General features: G+C 42.2%; 1 protein-coding gene across 2 annotated transcripts in view; it reads right to left on the reverse strand.

The window, feature by feature from the left end:
• The window catches only part of LOC106870377 (kappa-type opioid receptor), a 29,879-nt gene that overhangs the window by 18,250 nt on the left and 6,448 nt on the right, over positions 1-5,181 (reverse strand). The window contains exon 1 of one of the 2 annotated variants that reach the window (XM_014916415.2): positions 598-2,259. The exons of the other annotated variant lie outside the window; for it this stretch is intronic. The gene's annotated coding sequence lies outside the window, so the exon portion shown is untranslated. Of the gene's footprint in view, positions 1-597; positions 2,260-5,181 lie in introns of those variants that run through there. 2 annotated transcript variants of the gene reach the window in all.

The following is a 5,181-nucleotide window of genomic DNA, read 5'->3' on the forward strand; positions in this document are numbered from 1 at the left end:
TTTACCTATGAATTTGCGTGTGAAAATTGGGAATGCATACAACGTTTCTCTGCCCTAGGTGTACGGAAAACACTCGGCGAGAAATGGGAAAAAATTTGAAGAAAGAAGAAAAAAAAAACAATAATAATAATAATAATAATAATAATAATAATAATAATAATAAAAATAATAATAATAATAATAATGATAATAATAAATCACAACAGATCTCTAAACACGACAAAGTGACCATACTATAAAATATACAAAATCGCAGAGTCCAAGAAATTCAAACAAATTGTATTGATGTTATTGTCAAAGATAATGATGATAAAACATACTTCGTAATCTAATGTTTCAATGCAAACAGATGACAACAGAGAAGATTTTGTTAATGTAAAGATCAGAATATAGAGATCCATAGAAAGCAAAGGTTTACAACAGAAAAATTCCTTGAATAACAGGTAATTTAGCAATTATATAAACAATATAATCATAATCTAGGGACTTCTACTTATACACGTCATACTGAAAATATCATTACCACCAGCTGCACACTTATTCAATATTCTGATTACAACAAGAAATTAACGAAAAAAGAGAAAATACTGTACTTACCAGATATGCACTTAAGTACTGCAACTATGAGTAAGTAAGCGGAAGGAACAAGGTTTGTAGCACGGGAACGCTCTATGACAACCGCTAGACAAATTGAAGAGAATAAACAGAATCCTAAAATTTATATAGGATAAATATAGACAGAATGACCTGTTTCCTGCAACACTGTAGCACACTACTAGAATGCCGTAAGCTAGTTTCCACGAAATCCTCTTAATTGTTTTTGTTATTGGTGATCCAATTTCCACTTGTCACTCAAAAGACAAACAAATGGAAGCAAAAGAAAAAACAAAAGTCAAAGGAAACATATGCCCCCTCACCTATCTTAGAAAATGAAAGTGTAGAGATACTATACATCTTAAGGAAGTGTAAAGATGACATATATCTTAAGGAAGAATGAACACCTAAAGAAACTAAACACACTAGTAAAGCTAGTAAAAGAACTAAAGAAAAAAGGGATCCTAGTACATGCAGATAAAGCAGGTAATCTGTATCATTTAAAATACTCTTTATACCACACACCACTCAAAAAAAGAAAAATCGAAAAACTGTAAAGTGACTCATGCCAACAACTTAACTAAACTTAATTTATAAGCTAAGAAAATTATGGAAAAATACAAACTAGAGGTAAAAACAGCCATACTAGCCTACGACCCCTAGAATTAGCGTAATACACTACAAGCAAAGCTTCAGCACGAGCACCCCTGTAAGACTAATATGCCCCTCGAAATAGGACCTAGGTTGAATAAATAAGCGTATCAAAGATAAATATATACCAACACTAAGGAACATTATAAAACTTAACCTCTGGTCCATACGAGGTAATAGATCGGTTTAACTATATCACCGGAAAAAATCAAAACAAATTCATACAACTAAATATATCCATCTACTAAGCCTCTATTAACCCTATCGTACTCAATAAAGCACTAATGCTCGCTATATAAAAAAAAAACTTTGAGCTAACTAGTGAAGAATCAGACTTAGTCCTAGCCGCCAGAAAGTCTATCATAGGCTTTTAAGGAAAATACTGGGTGAGAAAAGATAGGCCAGATATGTTCGGCATAACCATGAGATCAAGCGACTCCACCCAGATAGCCTATCTAGAAGGGATTTTTTTAAATTTTTATTCTGCATAAATAAAGAATTTCCAAAGTTAGGGAGAGGTTTATACAGCTTTATACAAAGTTAGGGAGAAGTTTATACAGGTGCTTATAGGCTGCTATTTCTAGCACGCCATTTGCCTTTTCAATTCCTTGTCCTTCCCTCGTGGCCCCTCACGCCTCCTGTTCATCTTGGACATCAAATCCCTATACACGGTGATCCCCCACAACGTCGCCCCGACCCCCACACCCAACTCCTCTACTCTTTTCCGTTTAGCAGAACTCGTTCTCACCCTCAACCGCTTTACTTTCGCGGGGGAGATTTACCAAAAGTTATCTGGCGTCGCTACGGGAATGAGAATGGGCTCGAATTTCGCCAACCTATTTTTTTGGTTACATTGAGGCCCAAGTATTCCCCCGATTCTCCGGATCAACCCCAGAGCCGCTACATAGATGACTGTATAGGTGTCACTTCCCTCTCCCGCGAACAACTCTCCAATTTCATATTTTTCCTTTTTAGCTTTCACCATTCCCTCCAATTTACCTCTACCTATTCTGACACCTCTATTAACTTTGATATCTCTTCCACCATTGACTTCCCCTCCCACTTCCCCTCCGCTTTCTTCAAACCCACGGACTCCCACTTCTACCTCAACTTTTCCTCCTCCCATCCCTTCCACATCAAATGGGCCATCCCTCACACCTATTTACTCCACCTCCGACGCTTGTGCAGCCGGGACCAGGATTTCGAGACCCAGTCCCAGTACCTGGCCTGCCTGTTCATGTGTCGGGGATACCCATCCACATTTTACCAAATTTCCATCTTTCTTTCCCCACACCGATCCTCCAACCGCATTCCCTTTCCCCTCCTTTTCCATCTCTCAACCCTACCCTTTTGTCAGAAGATCCTACGAGCCTTCCGTCGCCTCCAGCTAGATCCCATCACCCACACTATTTTCCCCAACCCACCGTTGCCTTCCTTTAAAAGCGCCCATAACCTACTCGCCTTCCCCTCTCCTTCCCAACCCAACCCGGATACTTTTCTTGCTCTAGACCCCGTTGCCATACCTGTCCTTTCATCACTAACACCACCCCTCACTGGATCCAACCAGCACACTCTCTACATTAGGAACTCCTTCTCCTGCACTTCTTCCAGCCTTATCTATTGCATTAGATGTAATCTCTGCAACAAACTCTACGTTGGTCAGACGGGCTGCCGGCTGGCCGACCAGATCACCGAACATCTACGAGATGTTCGGCTACGTATGAACACACCTGTCGCCCGTCATTTTCGCTTGGCCAACCAATCCACCTCAAATATCACCGTCTTCAGCCTTGCCCTACGCCATGGATCCACACACTCTCGACTCCGCCTGGAACAGCGTTACATTTTCACTCTACAAACACAAACTCCCTTCGGACTCAACTCAAACCCCTCCTTTCAATGACTGTCTGTACACTCTCCCTAAAAAGTAACTTCTTATTTTATATTCACTCACTTTTTTATAACTTTTATTCGTTTATTATCGATTTTTTTCCGATGTATTTGTTTTGATCCTTTAATTTTATTTATCTTCTTTTACCTTTTCTATTTTATTATTGTATTAATCTCTAAGTTTTATCTTTTCATTTTTATTTTTTATCTTTTATTTTGTATTTTTTGTTTTTATCGTATATCGTTTCTCTATTTTTTCTCTATTATTTTTATTCATTTTATTATTTTTAATTTTATATACACACACGCACACAGACGCACACTTACATACACACACGTACATACACACACACGCTCACACATACACACCCGCACACATGCACGCACGCCCACACACATGAACGCACAAAGGCGTGGAGGTAACGATGGAGGGGTGACGATGAAGGGAGAGGGTGGAAGGGAGACGATGGGTAGGAGTGAAGAGAGGAGGGGGGTTATATGAAGAGGGGAAGGGAGTTGAGCTTGTGTGGCGCAGAGGAGCGAAGAGAGAAGATTAATTTCTGTTCACGGCAAATACGGGAGTCCGGATTACCCCTGTGCGAGGACAACCCGAACACAGAAAGGTGTTGTAAAGAATGACCGATAGAGCGGAAATGGCGCGAGACCGGTGTCGTTGCCGGGGTGTCGTTGCTGGGGTGTCGTTGCTGGGGTGTCGTTGCTGGGGTGTCGTTGCCGAGTCTGATGCTTCGGAGGTGTTCTGTGAACCGGTCAGCCAAAGTGGCGTCCCGTTTGACTGATGTACAGAGAAGGACAGAGAGAACAGAAGATGCAGTAGATGACGTTGCTAGAAGTGCAGGTGAATGAGTCAGTGATATGATAGGGTCGATGATGGGTGCCTATGAGGATGGTGGTGTTGGAGATGTAAGGGCAAGTGCAGCACCGTGGGCGGGAGAAGGGAACGAGCCGGGTTGGGAGGTTGGGCTAGGGAAGAAACTGTAGACCAGGAGGTCACGTAGGTTGTGGGCTCGTTTGAAGGAGGGGAGGGGGTCAGTTAGGGAAGATATACGAAGTGGAAGTGTAGGACTGGAGTCGCCGGAAGGCTCGGAGAATAGTGCGCTTCAGAGCTAGGGTGAAGGGGTAGTAGACGAGGGGAAACGGGAGACGGCTGACGGCGGGGCGGGTGCAGGGGAGAGAGCATATGGACGGTCCACGGAACGTGCTCTGGCAAGGACGGTGTGGAAAATGGTGTGGGGATATCCACGTAGGATGAAGTGGTGAGCCATGAGTTGAAAATGAATCCCAAAGTCATGGTTGTCACTGCAGAGCCTGCGTAAACGGAGGAATTGGGAATAGGGGATGGAGAGCTTAGTGTGTTTAGGGTGGGAGGAGAAGTTGAGGTATGAGTGTGAGTTTGTGTGTTTGTAGTGGATGGAGGTGGTGAGAGTGGAATGATGAATGCTGACCGAAATGTCGAGAAAGGCAACAGAAGTGCCGGAAATATGAATGTACGTATGTATGTCTATACATACACACATATATTTCTATGTATAGGTGTGTGTATACATGTATGTATATATTATTTATAAGTGACTCTTGGGCGCAGAGTTTCCAGAATTACACTTGTGACACTGAATTCCATTGTGTTACTTAAGAATAAATATACTAGTATGTTTCTCATTCTATTTTCAAGTCTGCCCTTCAAACCGATACATAATATAGACATGTCTGCATATATATATGTGTATGTGTGTGTGTGTGTGTGTGTGTGTGTGTGTGTGTGTGTGTGTGTGTGCGTGCGTATTAAGCGCGCGTGGCTTAGAGGTTAGGCTGTTGCACTCATGATCTAGCGATCGGGCGGTCGATTGCCCGATTGGGTAGTGCGTTGTGATCTTCAGCAAAACATTCCATTTCACATTGCTGTAGTTCCCTTTTCGATGAAAGGAGAATGTTTTCCCGCTTGCCTAGTCAGCGGGGTGGCGTTATTTGAAGGTTAAAACATTTGATAGCCCAGTCGGTCACGTAGTCACGTGAAATATACATATGTGC

The sequence above is a fragment of the Octopus bimaculoides genome, chromosome 11, assembly GCF_001194135.2.
Source record: "Octopus bimaculoides isolate UCB-OBI-ISO-001 chromosome 11, ASM119413v2, whole genome shotgun sequence".
NCBI classification, from domain to species: Eukaryota; Metazoa; Mollusca; class Cephalopoda; order Octopoda; family Octopodidae; genus Octopus; species Octopus bimaculoides.